Raw genomic sequence first — 19842 nt, 5'->3', positions numbered from 1 at the left:
AATTTTTTACAGCATTATCCCTTGCATTCACTTCTGTTCCGATTTTTCCCCTCCCTCCCTCCACCCCCTTCCCCAGATGGCCAGCAGTCCTTTACATGTTGAATAGGTTACAGTATATCCTAGATACAATATATGTGTGCAGAACCAAACAGTTTTCTTGTTGCACAGGGAGAATTGAATTCAAAAGGTATAAATAACCCGGGAAGAAAAACAAAAATGCAAGCAGTTTATATTCATTTCCCAGTGTTCTTTCTTTGGGTGTAGCTGCTTCTGTCCATCTTTAATCAATTAAAGCTCTCTTTATCGAAGAGATCCACTTCCATCAGAATACATCCTCAAACAGTATCGTTGTTGAGATATATAATGATCTCCTGGTTCTGCTCATTTCACTTAGCATCAGTTCATGTAAGTCTCACCAGTCCTCTCTGTATTTATCCTGCTGATCATTCCTTACAGAACAATAATATTCCATAACATTCATATACCACAATTTACTCAACCATTCTCCAATTGATAGGCATCTTTTCATTTTCCAGCTTCTAGCCACTACAAACAGAGCTGCCACAAACATTTTGGCACATTCAAGTCCCTTTCCTTTCTTTAGTATCTCTTTGGGGTATAAGCCCAGTAGGAACACTGCTGGATCAAAGGGTATGGACAGTTTGATAACTTTTTGAGCATAGTTCCAAATTACTCTCCAGATGTATCATTCTATTTTAAATGTGTTTCTTATAAACAATATATTGTGGTATTCTGGCTTTTAATCCAGTCTACTATCTACTTCCATTTTATGGGAGAGTTCATCCCATTCATATTCACAATTGAAATTACTAACTCTACCTTCTGCCATCTTATTTTCCTCAAGTTATATTTTTCTTTTTCTTTTCTCCATTTCCCTCCTCACCAATGTTTTGCTTCTGATCACCAAACTCCCCTGTACTTTTTAAACCCCTTTCTCTTTCTTCTCCCTTTCCCCTTCTTCTCTTCTCCCTTCTATTTATTATCTTCCTGTTTCCTTTGGACTTTCTACTCCTGCTTTCCTATAGGTAAGACAAGTTTCTGTATTAAACTAAGTATTTCTGATATTTTCTTTCTAAATTCAATCTAATGAGATTAAGGTTCACATAATGCTCATCTCTCTCCTTTCTTGTCTCTTTATGTGCTATAATTTACCTCATTTTACCTTCTCTTCCTTTTTCTTTCAGTACAACTCTTTTTCATCCAAATTTTCTTTTTTATATTATCACAATAAAATAAAATTATACATGTACTCTCTAAGCATACCCCTAACAAAGATAGAGTTCTCAAAAGTTAAATATGTCATCTTCTAATGCAGGATATAGATGTTTTAATATTTAAAAATATAGGGTTTTTTTTTAACCTTTTATCATTTTCTTGAGTTCCTTTTGTGAAGATCAAAATTTCTGTTCACCTCTGCTCTTTTCATCAAAAAAAAGAAAGAAAAAGAAAATTTTCTATGTCATTGAATGTCCATCTTTCCCCCCCAAAAGACAATGCTTAATTCTGTTGATAATTGATTCTTGGCTGAAGTCCAAGTTCCTTTGCCCTCTGGAATATCATATTCCAGGATTTTCTGTACTTTAAAGTGGAAGCTGCTAGGTACTGGATAATTCTGATTCCCCTTGATATTTGTATTGTTTCTTTCTTACTGCTTCCACACATTTTCTTGTTGATCTGAAAATCCTGAAATTTATGTGCAATATTCCTTTGAATTTTGAAATTTGGGGGTCTCTTTCAGGAGTTGATCAGTGGATTCTTTTGACTGCTGTTTTGCCTATGGTTTGCTTCAGTGCAATTTTGCTTGTGTATTTTTATGTTGTCTTGGCTCTTTTTTCATCATGGTTTTCAGGTAGTCTTATAATTCTTAGATTGCCTCTCCTGAATCTGTTTTCTAGGTCTGATGTTTTCCAGTGAGGAATTGTAAATTTTCTTCTATTTTTATTTTTATTTTGGTTTTGGTTGATTGATTTTTGACGATTCATTTAGTCATTTGTTTCTGTTTGTTCAATTCTAATTTTACTGAATTATTTTCTTTACTTAGCTTTTTGTCTCCTTTTCAATTTGGACTTTTTTTTTCATTTCAGTAATTCTCTTTTTCAAGGAGTGGTTTTCTTTTTCCATTTCACCAAAATTATTCTTTTAGGAGTGATTTTTTTTTTCAGACAATTTCTTTGTTTCCTTTTCCAAAGCTCCTATTCCCTTTCCCCATTTTTCTTCTAATTCTCTTTTAAGATCCTTTTTGAATTCTTTAAGGACAACTTTGTGAGCTAGAGATCAATTTATATCAGTTTTTGAGGCTTCATCTGGAAGTGTTTTACCTTTAGTGTCCTCAGGGTTTGATGTCTGTTCTTCCCTGTCTCAATAAATATGTATCTATGGTCAGAACTCTTTTTCCTTTTTTGCTCATTTTTAAAGGTTGATGTCTGATTTTAAAGCAATTAGGAGATTATCTCAAGCTTCCTTTACTGTTGATCCCTTCATGATCCCCTGGTGCTGGGGCTGCAGGCTTTGTTCCTTTGCTATCCTACATTGTTAGTATTCAGTGGTTCAGGGGTTAACTATTTGCCTTCTGTAGTTGCATTGAAGGTTTCACAGCTAGTCTGCTGAACCAAAATATCTTCTGCTGGAAAGTTGTTACTCCCCAAATATTTGTGGCTTCTGTGACTGCAAAACCCATTTAGAAACTTGATTTAAGGGCAGCTGGGTGGCACAGTGGTTAGAGCACAAGCTTTGAAGTCAGGAGGACCTGAGTTCAAATCTGACCTCAGACACTTAACATTCCCTAGCTGTATGACCCCAGACAAGTCATTTAACACTAATTGCCTCAACAAAAAGAAATAAAAAGAAACCTGATGTAATATTGATCTGAGGGAAGTCAGAAAGAGCTTAGACAAAAAATTATTTACTTTCTGCCATCTTGTCTCCACTCTTCAAATCTTATTTGAATTATACAATCATGATTTCCCTTATAATAGTCATTTACAATTTCTGCCTTTCTGTACTTGATTTTGAAGTTTTTATGCCATGAAACATGGTCATTTTTTGTATAAATTTCATGAACTGCTGAGAAAAAAGTAAACTTTCTATCCCCATTCATTTTCTCCAAAGCTCTATCATATCTAAATTTTCTAACATTTTGTTTATCTCCTTAACTTCTTTCTTATTTATTTTGTGGTTTGATTTATCTAGTTCTGAGAGAGCAAACTGAGAACCCCCACTAGTATATTTTTGCTGTTGGAATCCTTACAAAGTGTTAAGTCATTAGAATTGTTAGAAACTATAATTTTCTAATTTAGCATGATTCAGTATGATTGATCTGATCTTACAAGGAGAAGTTAGGGGCCAGAACTTGAAACAAGGTACTAAGTGGAACTGAGGAAACAATGTTTAAAACTAGTTTAGAATTGATTTAATCCTATAACAAATAATGGTTACCCAGTTATATAATGATTGGTGTGTACTCAGTGTACAGCATATAAGCAAGAAGCTCTCAGGGCCAAAGAGCACTCTGAAAGATATAGAAGCCCACTCTCAGAGGCGGAGTGAGATTCATTCCATTTTCCACCTTTGTGATGGCTGGATACTGAAGGACAAACCTTTGGATTTGGAGATATTTGGAGGGAGCTCTTAGAATCAAGGAGAGAGATAGGTCTCTATTAAAGCTACCTTGGCTCAAGGAAAGAGACAAGACTTGGAAGGAGAAAATAAACTTTGGATTTTATCAGCTGGCTGCATTTGAAGTGATTATTACATGGAACTGAAACTAAGGCTGCCTCCAGAAAACCTCCCCAAAAAACTTGCTCCCAGAGAGAACCATCATATATTTTAGAAAAGAAGAGAACACCATATTTTGGCTGATAGGACTCTGATCTCAGTAGAAAAGCCTCTGATCTTGATTCCAGTGGAAAAGTCTCCTCAACCCAGAAATTAGGGTGAGTACAACAAAGAAATTGTGTTAAAAGAGTTAAAATAGAATTTCAGCTAAGATGGGACAGATGTTTAGAAAAGAGCCTTCTGTTTCTGTTCAAGGAAAATGTTTAGAGAACATTGTCAAGATTATGAAAAGCCAAGATTTGAATATAATTTTGCAGCAAATCACTGAACTTTTAGAAACTGTAAAGCACATGCGTGCTTTTTTCCCTACGGAAAAAGAATTGGATCTAGAGGAGTGGAAATTTGGAGGAGAGGGTCTTTGTCAATTCTATAGTAAAAATGGACCTGACTCAATTTCCAAAGACACACTTAATGCATATAATTTAATACAACTGGCTTTAGGAAATTATAAAAGTGTTAGAATAAGGAAAAAGAAGAAAGAGCAGGAGGGGGAGGTGCCAACTAAACTAGATGAAAAGGATGAAGAATCAGATTCACAGCAGGAGAAATTAGATCATTACTCATCTCATGACCCTCCCCCCTCAATGAACCCTTCATGGGTGGAGGGAGAAGGAGGAGGGGAAGAAGCAATAATGCAATCAGAACCACCTATTAAGGAACTTATGACAAGATTAGGAAAGGCATTGATTTCGGCAAAAAATGAAGGAGAAGATATATCTGATTTTATAAATGCATATCCTGTGATTGAAGATCTCAACTCTTCAGATCAAAAAGGGAGAAGATACCCTCTTTTTAATTTGGAAAAAAATTAAGGATTTGAAAAAGGGTTGCACTCTTTATGGGGCTACGTCATCTTATGTTACAATGTTACTAGATAATTTGTCTTATGAAATCTTAAACTCGAATGATTGGAAATCCATATCTAGAACATGTTTAGAACCTGGACAAAATTTGTTGTGGCTTTCGGAGTTTCATGAATGATGTAAGATTCACGCCCACTGCAATAGGCAAACAGGAACTATTGTACAAATCGCTTTTGATCAACTAGCTGGTGAAGGTCAGAATGGAGAGAATTCAGAACAGATTTATTATCCCATACCAGTGTATGAGCCAATTTCTAAGGCTGCAATAAATGCTTGGGGTTCCCTCCCAGGACAAAAAGATCGAGGGGAAGTTTTCACAAAAATAGAGCAAGATCCTAATGAACCTTTTGAGGATTTTATGGGACTTTTGCAAACAGCTGTCATAAGAATCATTGGAAATAATGCAGCTACAGAAATAATGACCAGACATCTAGCTAAGGAAAATGCCAATGAGGTTTGCAAAATAATTATATGGGGACTAGACAAAGACACTCCTTTTAGAAGAGGTCATAAGCTGCTGTGCCACAGTGGACACAAATGCTTATTATGCCCAAACTATGATGAATATGGGAAGACAGAGTCCTTCTTGGCAAGGGACTTCTAGAGACATTCATCGATGTTTTCAATGTGGAAAAGTTGGACATTTTAGAGCTCATTGTACATATGGAGATAGAGTGAGAAGACAAGATGAGAGAAAACCTAAAACCCCATATCCAAAATGTAACCAAGGCTTTCCCTGGGCCTCAAGGAAATGAGAGGCAGAGAACAGCTCCAAGATATCATACAAAAGACAGGTGGGGCATGATAGCAGCTGAGGTTACACCCAGAGAGTCTTTAGAAGTTCAGGACTCTGATGTGATCAACCAACAGAAAAGCAATCAGGATTACAGTTGTGGAGAATACAGGCATTTTAACCCAACAGGGCAGTGTCCAATGAAAACAGCTCCAATGTAATTGTCAGATGATGAGGAGAAATCCCAAAAGTGGTAAATAGAAGGGAATTAGATAGGTTAACTTCCTGGGAGAGAGGGTTTGCTTGTGTTCCTACAGATAGAGAAGGAAATAGTTGGAGAAGGAAACAGATAGGTGTCAATGAGCACCTGGAGAGAGACAGAAAGAGAGAAAAACCTCAAAACAAAGGAGAAGTTTTAAGAAATATCTGACACTGAAGGAGCCTGGCTGATAATGAGACTGTTAAAAGAACTTTAAAATCTTCAGGAGTCACTGGATTCCTTGAGATGAAAAATTGTTGATGAGATTATTGCAGTACTTCAAAGCTTGCAGGAATTATTGGATTTCTGGCATATGAACTAACGGACAATGGATTCCTTTTGGACTTTTTCTAGGACTTATGGACATGTGTATATTCTCATGTTGATTCATGTTCTTTGTTACATTACTACTAGCCTGTGTTATATTGCTATGTGCTTATGTAATTATGTGTAATACCTCCCATATTGATGGATTTATATACACCTGTTTCAAGTGAGCCCCTTTAGAAACCTGCTAATTTGATTTGATTTCCCATTTCCTTTGGTATTTTCATCTCCCTTCCTGAGATGTCAGGGAGAGTGTGACCACCTTATTTTTATGGTGTTTTCACTTCTTTTTTGAGCAGTCAGGGAAGGTGTGATTACCTTCTTTTGGGGGTTCTCACCTCCTTGAGAAGTCAGGGAGGTCATGACCACCTTATGTTCTAAATCAAAAGAAAGCGGGAGAATGTCTATTTTTTCTTGCATATCTCTTAACTTCTCTTTTAGGAATTTCCATGCTATACCACTTGGTGCATATATGTTTAGTACTGATATTGCTTCATTATCTATGGTACCCTTTACTAAGATATAGTTTCCTGCTTTGTCTCTTTTAATTAGATCTATTTTTTGCTTTTACTTGATCTGAGATCAGGATTGCTATCCCTGCTTTTTTTTTTTTTTTTTTTTTTTTCCCTTGACTTGAAGCATAATAGAATTGTGCTCCAGCCAGCCCTTTACCTTCACTCTGTATGTGCTACTATGCTTTAAATGTGTTTCTTGTAAACAACAAATTGTAGGATTCTGGCTTTTCATCCAGTCTGGTATCTGCTTCCATTTTATGGTAAAGTTCATTCCATTCACATTCACAGTTAACATAATTGTATCTCCTGCCATCTTATTTACCCTGTTATGCTTTTCTATTTCCTTTCTCCCTTCCCTCCTCTCCACTATTTTGCTTTTGATGACCACCTCCCTCAAAAAGTCCTCCTCCTTTAGAGCCTCTCCCCTTTTTTACATCTTTCCCCTAATTCTTCTGTTTCTCCCTTTATAAATCTTTCTCTTTATTTTCCCCCTTTCCCTCCTACTTCCCTATAAAGTGAGACAAATTTCTCTGTGCAACTGAATATATCTGATATTCTCTCTTAGAGCCAAATATGATGAGAGAAAGATTCACAATATGTTCTTCCTCCTTCCTTCTTTTCCTCAATTATGATAGTTTTTCTTTGCCTCTTTGTGAGATGTAATTTCCCTTATTTTACCTCCCTTTTCCTTTTTTTCCAATATTATCCTCTTTCCACCTCTAGTTTCTTTTTCATTCTTGGCTGTAATCCAAGTTCCTTTGCTTTTCAGAATATCAGATTCCAGGCACTTTGATCCTTTAAGATGAAAGTTGCTAGGTCCTGGTTAATCCTATTCATGGCCCCTTGGTATTTAAGTCATTTCTTTTTGGATGCTTGCAATATAATTTCCTTGGTGTGCTAGTTCTGAAATTTATCCATGATATTCCTTGGGGATTTAATTTTGGGGTCTCTTTCAGTGGGTGGTCAGTTAATTCTTTCAATGGCTATTTTAACTCTTGATTCTAAAATATCAGGACAATTTTCTTTTATGATTTCCTGTAAGATAATTTTTTATCACAGCTTTCATTGATTCATTGATTATTTGATTATTTATCAATAATCCTTAGACTGTCTCTCCTAGATCTATTTTCCAGGTAAATTGTTTTTCCTAGGATATATTTCATATTTCCTTCCATTTTTTTCATTTTTTTTTGTTTTTATTTGACTGATTCTTGATGTCTTATTGAGTCATTTACTTCCATTTGTTCAATTCTAATTTTAAGTGTATTATTTTCTTTAATTACCTTTTTTAGCTCCTTTTACAATTGGTTAATTATTTTTTGTTGTTCATTGCATTCTTTTTTCATTTCACAAATTCTGTTTTTCAGTGAATTGATATCTTTTTCATATCTCTTGAAGGGCATTATATACTTTTTCCTTTCCTTCTTGCAATGATCTCATTTCATTTCCCCAGTTTTCTTCTAATTTTCTTTTAAGATCCTTTATGCAATCTTCAAAGAAACCCTTGTGAAATGGGGACCAATTTATGTCTCTCTTTGGAGCTTTATCTGGAGTTACTTTGCCTTTAGGAACCTCAGGATTTGAGGATTGTTCTCTCTCTCCATAAAAGCTGTCTGTGTGAGAACTCTTTTTTGTTTGTTTATTTGTTTGTTTGTTTGTTTTTATTCATTTTTTCAAGGCTTGAAGTCTGTTCAATGCAAAGAAGTGACAGCTGCTTTAATTTGCCCTGGGGCAGTTCTGCTGATTGATTTCCAGTGCTGGGTAAAGGTGGCTAGGTCAGATGTTCTTCCAGGGCGTAGTGATTTACAATTTGCATTTTACAAAAGTCACATCTGCCAAACCACCTGCTTGCAAAAAGGACAGATAGGCCTGTGAAAGCTACATTACTCTGACTCCTCTCCCCATCTTTTTCCTATGGTCTCCCTATGCTGTGGTCTGGCGTTGGCAGAGTGTTCCCCTACTTGTTTGAAACAGACCTCTTTTGAAGTTCTTCCAAGATAACTTCTTCTAGAAATATGTAGATTGACACCAATATTTGTAGATTCTTTGACTCCAAAAGCAGTTTAGAGGCTTAATCTGCAGTTGGTTTGAGAGGAGATCAGAAGATGTTGCAGAGAGTTGTGTCTGCTCTCTGGCATCTTGGAATAATATTATTTGATTAAGAAAATCCACATTCCTCAAGGATAGCCCATACGTATTTCTGGAATTGAGAATTTAGTCATGAATTGTCATCATAAATTCCTTTACTTCTATGAATAACTCTGCATGACAGCTATTTGTTTTATTCTTCTTTCCTAATGTTTAATTTGTTAGAATACTTAAAAAGTCATCAATGGTTCATTTTACAGATTAAAAAAAATGTATTAAGATAGATATTATAATGCCTTAATTATTTTATACATGCTCTTTCTATTGAACTTAGATGAAAGGTTGCCATCAAATCTTTTGATATCAATCATTGCTTCTTTTTGGTTGACTATTAACTCCTTGAGAACATATTGATTGTTCTGTGCCTTTCTTTGAACTCCAGCATTTAACATAGTGTCTACCATATTACAGGTGTTTAATTAATATGCTTACTTACCCTGACAACTTGAAATCTTCTAATTGAAGTTAGATGAATGATCAAGTCTTTTATGAATGAAGAAATTTTGCTTGATATGTCTTGATTGGAAGAAAGCCCAAATCATTTCTATATATGGCCTTTATTTATTTGTAAAATTTGTCCTCAAGATTCAAGCTCAAGGCCTTCAGATGACATCTTTCCTTTGTATCCACATGTAATTTTACATTTGCCAAGTTCAAATGATATTTTTATATATTTAGAGAATATTGGGGAGGATGAAGGAGAAGTTTAAAACATTTTTCACTGGGGTCATATAATTTAATGTTAAGTGATTAATAGGATGTTTTGGTTTACTTTCTCTTTAATACAGAAGGCTTATTTACTACTATAAGATATGATATGGGATTTAAGGCTAAGTATAACCATGATGGGTTTAAACTGTTTCCCTGAAAAATGTCATGATTTAAATGACTTGTTTGCATTATTGTGTTGCTATTATTTTTCAAACAAAACAAACTATTGTATTGCTATCACAATATTTTAAAATACACAAGTATACCCATTACATATTTGAAAAAGAAAAATTCATGAGTGAGGGACTTAAAAAATTGGGGGCAAATAATAATCAGTGCTAATGATTGTTTTAGACAACTTGTTTCAAAATTGTCAAATTAATAGTTATGTGGCAACTTGTTTCAAAATTGCCAAATAAATAGTTATGTTATATAACTCTGGACTTTTTTTTAGCTTACCTCTTTTGCTTTTTAGAAAACAATTGATGGTCACAGTGGATAGAACTCTGTTTCTGAAGTCAGTTACTATAAGTGTGATCATAGACAAACCTCCTACTACCTCAGTTTCCTTATCTATCAAATAAGGGTAATTTATCAGAGTGTTGTGATGATCAAATGAGATAATGATTGTAAAGGAATTAGCACAATACCTAGCATGAAGTTGTGTTTAATTAATTTTTTCTTCCTCAGATAACATTATTTTGTAACTATTTGTACTGTTTTTAGTGATAAAAAGTGACTACTTTGTGCAGAATATATCATTTTTATAACTGTACTATTTTAGTGATAAAGATGTGACTGATTTATATAAAATATGTTAATATGTATTTAGTTTGCATTTGGAATCGTTAACATTCTCATATTTTGATAATGGGTATGTAACATCTTCTACATAGAAAAATTTAATCAGACTTGGTTTGACACAAAACTGGTGAAGCATTTGCTAATAATTCATGCATCAGTGTCATGAGTCAATAATCAATTATTTGATACTGTTACTTTTATAAAGAAGTTTAGTCACTGCTGATATAGCTATTCTGCCATTCATACTATAAATAGTGCAATTTTTTTTTTCTTTCTTATTTGATCCAACTTGACTTTTAATTGTGTTGGACTTCTTTAGACCACATAGATTATCAGAAAAAATTTACACCATACTTCTAAGGGAGTTCTTTTATGTTTTTGATTTATTTACTTCTCAAGTCTTTGTAGAAAAAAAATATTGATTGATATTGAATTATTTATTTTGATCTTTGTACTACTTTAACACTCCTTGAATTGCCTTAACCTTTTGTCTCTTGCTTTCAGTTGCTGATCAAAGGAATTTCTGCTATGCTTTTGTTTTCCACATTGCTTTCCATATGTTTCTTTAATTGGATAATATATATTAATGTTTTCTATTGCATGGACCAGTTGAATATAGAAATAATCTTTTCCCAAAGATACTTAATAATTCCCTCAAGGTGTTCTTGACCTTTTATGGTAATATTTGATTCCTGTTATGAATTTTTTAAAGACAATTTTAGTCAAATACTGTGAAATAATGCATTGTTCATGATGCTTATAGAAATTACATTATTTTGGTTGGGTAGTTGGATTCACATAATCAAATTCAAATGAAACTATTTGAAAGTTTATTTTAAATGTGTCCATCTCCTCTTTGATATCATTAATTTTGCCACAAGATTCATTGTTTGAAATAACTTATGGATGATTCATTAGGTGATGATTTTCAATGACCTTAGAATCTTCAGTGTTTCTTGCTATAGATTTTTGTAGCTGTTTAAATTTATATGTTTCTCCTAATCTAAGCTTTGGGATAAAAAGTTGTTTTTTGTTTTGTTTTGTTCTTATGATTGTCCTGCACTTGCTGGCAATATCATATCATGTTATTTGCATCTGAGGGTATCATTGATGAAAAGTATTATAAAGACCTTGTCTCAGTGATAAATGATGAAATCAGTTTCCAATTATTTTTAAATGACATCTAATATTAATACATGATAAATGTATATCATCAGTATTTTTTCTCTATATATGGTTCATCCACTTTATTGATCAGCACTATTGACATCAAACATATTTCTGATGTATTTCTGATTAGTTTCAGGGTATTTATTTTCTTTTGGTAAGAGAACATGGGAAAATGCCATTTTCTTACATACCCTCAATCTCAAGTCATTATAATAAGACAAATCTCTAGAACAGTATATCCATAAGTCCGGAAAAATGCCATTGTACAAATTAAATGAATATCACAATCACTGATGTTATCAGAGCCCAGTTGGACAGACTTTCAAGATTTTTCCCAGTCAGTATCACATATCATCCAAGAAAACATTTTCCAATTTTGCTATTGTCTCCCTATTTTCACTCTCCTCTATTATATTTGGTCAGTTGGACTTTGATTAAGGTATTATTTTTGTTTTCAGTGATACTGTTATTATTGTTATAATTATTTATTATTAGAAGGTAGCTGAACATAGTAGAGTGTTGAAATTGGAATCAATTGAAATTAGATTCAAATCTAACTTCATTCACTACCTTAATATTGGAATCAGTAAAATTAGGATATTAATGTTTCAGAGTTGTTAAATAATGATATATGTATATATCATTATTTAACAACTCTGAAACATTTATATATATATATATATATATATATATATATATATATATAATTTAACAACTCTGAAACACTCATATATATTGTATATTATATATATAACTTTTGGCCAAACTTAAAGCAATACAGTATTTTTTAATTTATTTTGGTCATCTTATTTTTGTAATTGAATGAAATTGTTAAGATGTAGAATCATCTTCTCTAGACCCAGTGATAGCAATTTTAGAAAACTGAGTAGTAGATGTGAAGAGGGAAATGGTATCTCCTCTGGTTTTATTCCTTATTTTAAGTCTCTAGTCTTTGAGAAATTTTCCTTCCATGTAGTTAGGAGATTGCAATATTGGTATGGTAATAACATCTATTACAAAAGTTATTTTTAAACTGTTATGGATCTCTATTATATTCAGGAAATTATGTTTAATTACTTTGTGACAATGTCCCAGCTATAGTATAGTTGATTTTTTTTTAATTCTCAAATATATTTTGGGAGTTGTACTTAAGTAAAATATTTATCATTGGTTAATTAATAATAAAAAGAAAGTTTCCCACATATTATTCTAGTAACTTGATAATATAATTCCAGATATTTAGTAGGTCCTAACTTTTTGCAAAGTTCAATATCAGCTTCATAGTTTCTACTGTTACTTTGCATAATCTACATTAATCAATAAATAACAAATCAATAAGCATTTATTTTTTAATGTGTGACAGGCATTTTTAATAACCTGTAGAGATGCAAAGAAATTGCAAAAAAAAGTTCTTGCCTTCAAAAAGGTCAAATTCAAATAGGGAAACAACCCATGGAATGCTTAGTTTTCATTTCTTTTTCTTTTATCCTACACAATACTCCTATTGGAAGCACTAAGTTTGTTATCCAACATCATAGCTTTTCTACCACTTCCCTGTCAGTTTCACTCCCAGCAGGCTGTGGATATCTTACTACCTCTGTCTTCTACAGCCCTAGCCTCTTGTAATTTAGTTTCATCAATTTCTTCATTTTAACTATCCTCTCACAGATGGCACCCATCATCCATCTATATGCTTAGCTCTGCTCATCACTCTATACAGCTCTGCTTTTCTCCAAAAGGTGATGTTTATCCACCATCTGCCACTCAGCTCTGCTTATTTTTCTCCTTTATTTTTATTCTTCTCCAGAGGATGGCACTCTTTCCCTTTCTCAGGGGACTGGGTCCTTAGCTTAGTCTACAATGGGCTAATCCTTGATTTTATTCACTGTCCAAAAAGACACATATCTTATGTTTTTCATAAGAATACTTTTCTATGTGCTTTTTATTATTTCAATCTTCACATGATGAAACTTATAGGAGGAAAATATATATTTTTTTAATAATCACATTAGTCAAAAGAATATTTTCAATATTTTAAAGGGGAATAGTTATTCAGTATTATCCACCTTCCCATAACAAACACATCTAAATGGTGTTTTGTCTACTTGTGTTAGCAGCCTCTTTCCCTTGCCCTACTAGATCTCAGAATTTCAAAGAACATCTGTAATCTCTCCCCAGTTCTTGTGATATTCTCCACTCTCCTTAGGATTCTGGAATAGGCTATTCAAATTATTTCCATGGCTGTTTCTTGATATCCATTCTTCCCCTTCTTTTCCCTTCCTGCCACACATATACCTCAATTAAAAGAAAAAAATAACCAGATACTTCAGACTTGATTTGTACTAGAGAGAAGGAAAATTTTTACTCTTCAATGCAGCATTTCATATTACTGTGAGCTATCCTAAACAAAACTGTCAATAAAGTGTTAAGATTTACACAGTTACTAGTTTCATAATGATCTCTACACCATTTCAGGTAAAAAAAAAAGTAATCCTCACAATCAGGGTTATGATTTCACCTTGACTACTGATTAGATGGGCCTTAAGTTGTCATTTATAAAATAAAGAAGCTGGGATGTGTGATCTCTGACATAAAATATTCTTTGTATTCCTCAATTCTACTTGCTTAGACCATTGTGGATAAACCAAACATTTGCCAAGAGGAGAAAAGAATAAAGGCATAATAATAGACTCATATTTGCATATATAGTGTTCAAGGTGTTTTCATATCCATCATTTTACTTTTTATGATTCTCATTTCAATGATGGCCCAACTGAGGCAGAGAGCAGATAAATGACTTGCCCAAAGTCACCCTGTCTAGCTTCTGGGCCCTAGAATTGCATTCCCTGATTCCTAGTTAATTATGTTTGTTTGTTTTACTGATTGTCTCTCTACAATCAAGAGGATACAATCAATCATGAGGAAAAGAAAAAGTTATATGGACAATTGATGTATAGACTCATATAGTATTTAAGTAGCTGAGGACCATGAGGAAATCCGACTTATAGAGAACCTGGTGTGCAGATGATAAGACAGAGTAAAATCCATTTGAGCTTTAGAAGATTCAGGGAAATTACAAAGGCAGAATGACAGACAGCACTGGATCCTGAAAACAATAACCATAGCTTGATCAAAATCAGGCTTGTAATAAGCCTGGGAGAGAAAAATGATTGGTCATACATGACTCTTTTCACTTACACCCAGCTGAGTAGAAGGAGCACTAACACAACCATGTAAGAAAAAAAAATAAAGGCATTTCACTCAAAAGAAAGATTCAAACATTTTAAACAGTTCCCAATAAAAACAAAAATCACATTGCTACTGTTCATTAGATAACTTTTATTAAAAAAATAAATGTTAAAATCTAAGTACAAACTACATTTTTTCCCTTTCTTAACTGAAAGAGAATATTTTAGATATTTTTCAGCTCTATTAAACATGAGTTTGAACTAAAAAAGTGGATGCCTAGGTGGGTGTTGATTAATGGTGCTAAGAACACTTTGTGTAGGATTTTATGCTAATTACCCTTTATACCCTAACTCGTGTCAATTTTAACAATCTAAATTAGCATTTTCTCCTAGGACTCAGGAATGTGAGAATTGTGAAATTGGCTCAGTAAGCTGAGTTAGCAGTGAGAAAATTGAGATGTTCTATATTTCCATATTAACATCTGCTGCTCTTACAATGTGTGATACATTCAAAATGATGAAAATATTGGGGGAAATGCAGGGGGAGGGGACAAGTATCTCCATATCTTGAAAAAAGAATAATTTATGGCAATTGTGATCAATTGTTCCAGGTGATCATGCCTGGAATAATGGATTTTTGACACACAATGCTTGAAAATTGGTTAGCATTATTGTTGATACAAACAGTTTCGTTTTTATGTAATTATGGCAGCTGTATAATAGAAGAAAAATTTCAAAGATAGTAATAAAAAAAAGCATTCACAGAATTCATTTAAGTCCCAAGTAAAAATTAAGTCTAATTTGTTATATTTGTTACAAAGGAAACATAGGTATTTTAAATCAGTTATTTATAAAATAAAATCCCAAATCTTTATAGGAAACCAGAGATAATTTCCTTCTATTTCATAAAATTGATGTGGATTTAGTAAAGTCAGATATCTTACCTGTTAGCTTCTTAGGAAAGTAACATTTCATTCATACACTAAACACTCTCATATATTGATGAACAGTCCTTAGATTCGTATCATTCCATAACATAAAGCATTTGCATAATGCTAGGATAACATTTTGTTAGGAAGCATTTAGAAAATTGAAGACATTTTATCCAATATACACAATTTAGCCAGACAGGTCTTTAACTGGGAATTATTATACATGAGACAAATTAATTAGCTTAGGTGCAGTCTAAGTTGTGCATGATATAGACTAGAGATAGAGTTTATGGGAGTTAAGACCTTTGAGCAGCTGAGAAACTAGGGATTCAAGCTGAATATAGAATAAGGATGATAAAAATATTATAAACTAGCACTGATCTAATTGAAAAGACCCACTAATCATAGTGGGTCCTAGGTAAAAGCAACAAGAATATGGAAAAGTCACATAAAACTTTAAAAGGCAATTGGTTGTTTATGATATCAGAGGAAGGATATGAAGGGGGCATAAGGAAAAAAAAAAACAATCGATCAATTTCTCCTGATCCTTTGTTCATGGGGACATGAAAGAAGGTACTGTCTGTTTTGGAAATAGGTCTAAAAGATACAATATCATCAAGAGAAAACTATATTTTAACTTAGCAGCAGCAGATAGAAAGAATATAAGAAGCATCAAGATTTCTTCTAGAATGAATAGGAGTTTGCAATTATAGAGTACTTCAAAGTCAAAAGTCTGATTTCCAATTATACATAAGAAAGACAAGAATTTGGAACAAAGACTTTTTTGTTTGCTTGTTGGTTTCTTGCTTTTCCCTCTACTTTTCATTTATATTAGAGATCAAGAAAATCACTATGTGAAGAAAAAACATGGTGTCTGAAGTCTATTTAAACCATTGTGTGACCTCTTTGAGAGAGGTTCCAAAATTGACTTTGAAAGTTCAAGACTTCCACAAATTAACCTATGCAGGAATCACAAAGATTTTCTCTGTTAGATGTCTAAAACAAAAACAGAGAAGAGATTCAAAGACATGTTAAATATTGATAAAAACTAATTATATATTTGATTTGTGACTTTTGAACAATGTGACATTTGAAATTTAAGACAATCCTGAAGAGAAAAGTTAACTTCAATCAACACTGTGGAAATTGACAGATGTTCCACTCAATACAAGATTAGTAATTGAGATTTTCTCTAGTATGATATTGACTATAAAAAAGATCTGCCTTTCTAAAACAAATGAAGCTTAATCATCTGTACTTTTTTTGTCAAAAAGGGTGGAAGAAACCATTCTTCTATAGGTGAGATTTTAGCTCTTAATAGAAGTTAGGAGTTGAAAACAGAAATATTATTTGGCCATTTATTATTAGCCATTTATCAAGAAAAGCTATACCTGTCACTGATCATGATAACAATGGAGTTCCACTCAACAGAGAGATTATACCATGTCACACTGGTCCAGTCAATTGCTAAAAGAAACTGAGTCAGAACATCTTTGCTTCTGGTCATCATTTGTATAAATGTACAGGCCATAAGAATTTCCATGTTCTTATTCTAGAAGTGCCTATATTCATTTTACATGGTATAAGAATTTCTGTATTTGTTAAAAGAGTACAAGTAAAATATTCTGTAGTTAGAATAGTTTATATTATTTCATTAAATGTTTTACTTTGACTTACTTAATTGTGTATTCTAGTTGATTAGTAAAAGCAAACACATAGGCAAGAGTTTACTAGTTAAAGATTTGAGTGGATGTAGACCCAGAGTACATTGAATTTGAAATATTTTTTGTTTTCATTTTCCTGAAAATTCTACTTGTAAAGAATTATTTTAAGCATTCCACAGGATATAGTAGGAAGGAAGGAGTAAGGAGGATTGGCAATGAGAAATATCAAGATTGATCTAAATAGGTTTGAGAGTATGGAGAGGTAGAAGAAGAAATTGTTTTCAAAGGCATGGAAAATTCAGAAAGTCTTAACATGTTTACAGTCACCAATAGACAAGGAGTCATTATTTATTTTTCAATCTCTTCCAATACTAATTTTGATCTCTTATGAAGCTTTAACATGCTCATGGGCAAAGAGAAATCTACAAGTTACAACAGGAATAAAAATCTTGAACTTTCTGTTCCTGGAAGACATTTGATTTGTAATTGGAACATCCAAACTTTTCATTTATGAAGGCATTGGGTAAGAATTCAGAAGGCAAAGTTTTTATTTCCTGGATTCGTTACTTATTGATTGCATGACTGACCAAAGCACTTAACCTGTATGAGCGTCAGCTTTCTCAGCAGAAAAATGAGTATAATAATAATCACGCTATCAGGTTCCATACTGTGTTACTTTAGAAGTCAAATAAAATAAAATATATAAAATATTTAATAAATTCTAGAATCCTATGTTTATCAAGGTGTTATATGTACTTCTGTTGGTTCTTTTTTTCATCTTTATGTGATGATTTTAAAATCTATTTATATAGTCTTAACTTTTCTTCTGATCTTTAGTCTCCCATCACCAATTGCATGTTATATATTTCAAACAAAATGTTTCAGAAACTTTCTAAACACAACATATTCACAATGGAATTTATCATTCTCCCCAAACCCACCCATATTCTTAACTTGTTTATTAGTATTTAAAGCAATACTATATTTAAGTAGCTTTGCTTTGAAAGCTATGTGTCATCCTTAACTTTCTACTTCCTGTCTTGCCTGACTTCCTTCATGTACCAACCAAACTTCTACGATCTATAGGAAGTTTTTCCTAATACTTCTTGATTCTAATACTTCTTTCTATTAATTATATCTCATTTATATTATACATAGCTTGTTTGTACTTATTTACTTGCTTGTGGTCTCCCTCATTAGATTTCTTTGTTTATAATCCCACTTGTTAGAGTGCCTTGAGGGCAGGGTTGATTTTTTTTTTCATATCTATTTATTACCACAGTGCCAGGGAGTATTTATATACATATATATATATATATATATATATATATATACACTATATATATACATATATGTATATATATAGTATATATTTGCATACTTTATAGGTGTAAATATATGCATATAATCATATATTTAAATTTATATTTATACTTATTTCTATAAATCATAAAATTTATTTTTCATGTAATAAGCATTAATTAATAATTATGGATGATCCCCCATGCTTAGAATGCTTTCTGTCATTGTCTATACCTCTTGGCTTTCCTAGATTCCTCAAGACACAGATCAAATAGCACCTCCTGTGAGAGGACTGTATTGTTTCTCTTCATTTTCAGAGCCATTTTTCTGAGATTACTTTGAATTTATCATCTATATAATATGTGGGTGCATAATTGTTTTCATGTTGTCTCACCCTGAGAGGGCCAGAACACTGAAAAGATATACTTGAATCAAGGACAGCAGGGTACTTATACTTAAGCACCTACTCAGTATGAGATAATGGTTCTCTAAATATATACTTTATGATATGATGATGTAATGGCTGTGCATTCTCAGTGTGCAGTAGTGATATAATAATACAGAGATATTTAAGGGAGTCTCAGACACAAACACAGAGAAATTTGGGAGTCCATCTTTGACCAGCCTCTGGTAACTCTCCTGCCTTCAGCACTTCTCCACCTAAAGATCAGGGACTGTCTAGAGACCCTCCAGAGAGCTAGCCCACACATTATATTTTTGGGGACAAACATGGGACACTGAAAGAAGCACAATATATTTTGAGGCTCTGGAAATAAGGACCTGTAGTCAGCAGTTCCACTGACATGATCATAAGCTCAATGGAGAAGTCCCTGTGACCCGGAAATAGGGTGAGTATAAAAATAGATGAGCAGGAAACTTTGGTAAAGGCTAAACTTTCTCTTTTTTTTAGCTGAAATGGGGCAAATACAAAGAAAAGCGCCTCCCCCACCTCAAGGGAAGTTTGTAGAATGCATAATTAGGTTAATAAAGAAGCAAGGTTTATTGATAACTCAGAGGCAGATCACTGAGCTCATAAATATATTAGAGTGCATGTCCCATTGGCTATCAAGGAAGAAATATTAGAGCCAGATATGTGGGAAATAGTGGGGGAGCAACTAATTGAATATTACAAAGCTATGGGTCCTGATTCAATTCCTGAGGAAACAATCCTTATGTACAATATAATACAATGGGCTTCAAAGAATCCCACAAGGTCTAATAAAAAAAAGGAAAAATTTTAATGTGGACAGCCAGACAAGGAAGTATGAGAGGGGGAAAAAAAAACACAGAGGGGCATGGTACTGACAAAGCAGCTGAAAAGCATGAAGAATTGGACAAGAAAGAAATTAAGTACAGTGCTGATGAATTTAA

Source organism: Antechinus flavipes, chromosome 5 (assembly GCF_016432865.1).
Source record: "Antechinus flavipes isolate AdamAnt ecotype Samford, QLD, Australia chromosome 5, AdamAnt_v2, whole genome shotgun sequence".
NCBI lineage: Eukaryota > Metazoa > Chordata > Mammalia > Dasyuromorphia > Dasyuridae > Antechinus > Antechinus flavipes.
Note: the sequence above shows the minus strand (reverse complement) of the source record.